This window comes from Galeopterus variegatus, unplaced genomic scaffold (assembly GCF_000696425.1).
Source record: "Galeopterus variegatus unplaced genomic scaffold, G_variegatus-3.0.2 Scaffold2882, whole genome shotgun sequence".
Classification (NCBI taxonomy): Eukaryota; Metazoa; Chordata; class Mammalia; order Dermoptera; family Cynocephalidae; genus Galeopterus; species Galeopterus variegatus.
This window is the reverse complement of record NW_007728993.1, coordinates 236798-237901: the sequence shown is the minus strand read 5'-3', so window position 1 is coordinate 237901 and position 1104 is coordinate 236798.

Sequence of the window (1104 nt, the reverse complement as noted above, 5' to 3'; positions counted from 1 at the left end):
GAACCCGTGGCCTTGGTGTTATCAGCACCACACTCTCCCAAGTGAGCCACGGGCTGGCACCGAAAACGCATTTCTAAGAGTCACATTTCCCCCCCAACGTTTTATTATGAGTGTTCAAACATGTAACAAACTTGAGGGACTTGGATGGGGAGCTCCCATGTGCCACCTCCCAGGTTCTCCCATCGCATTTTGCTACACTGCTTTATAACATTTCTACCCACCTGTACATCCAGCTCGGGCTTTGTTTTTTAAAGGCATCTCCAAGTAAACTACAGACATCAGTCCATCTAAAACCCTGCAAGGGGCCGGCCCGTGGCTCACTCGGGAGAGTGCGGTGCTAGTAACACCAAGGGCACAGGTTCGGATCCTATATAGGGATGGCTGATTAGCTCACTCGGTAGAGCGTGGTGCTGACAACACCAAGTCAAGGGTTAAGATCCCCTTACCGGNAGTGAGTCACAGGCTGGCCCAAAGCCTTAATAAATTTAAAGGAAATAAGAAATGTGAAAAATTCTGAAACTTAATAGGAACCAAATACATGCTAAATTCTTCGATTTAACATTATTACGATATTTTATATGTCAGTATAAGATGAAGTTTAAGGTTTTCTCCTTTTAAAATTAAGGCAGTGACATGCTTTCCTTTGCACTATAAATTCACATTCAGAGAAATTTGTAATTGGAAATATCAGCAAACTAATTTATTTAAAGAGGCACGGACCTAGCACTGCGTCTATATAAAGCTGACATCCGGATGATTTCAGTGGCAAGTAAAATATAAACTCAAAATGGCTTTAACAATAGAGAAGAATTACTGGACCCCAAAGTGAAAATACTTAGAATTAGTGTGGTCTTCAGATATTTTTGTGTGTGGTTGTATTAGTCAATTTCTGTTGCTTATAACAAAACACCTGGAACTGGGTATATTAAAAAAATGAAATTGTTGATGGGTGGGAGGGGTGAGGAAGGAATTGGTAAAGGGACACAAAAATCAACTACATTGTATGTTGATTTTTTTTTAAAATGTACCATTAAATTAAAAACAATAAATGAAATACATTTATTGCTTACAGTTTCAGAGGCTGGGAAGTCCACATGGTGACAT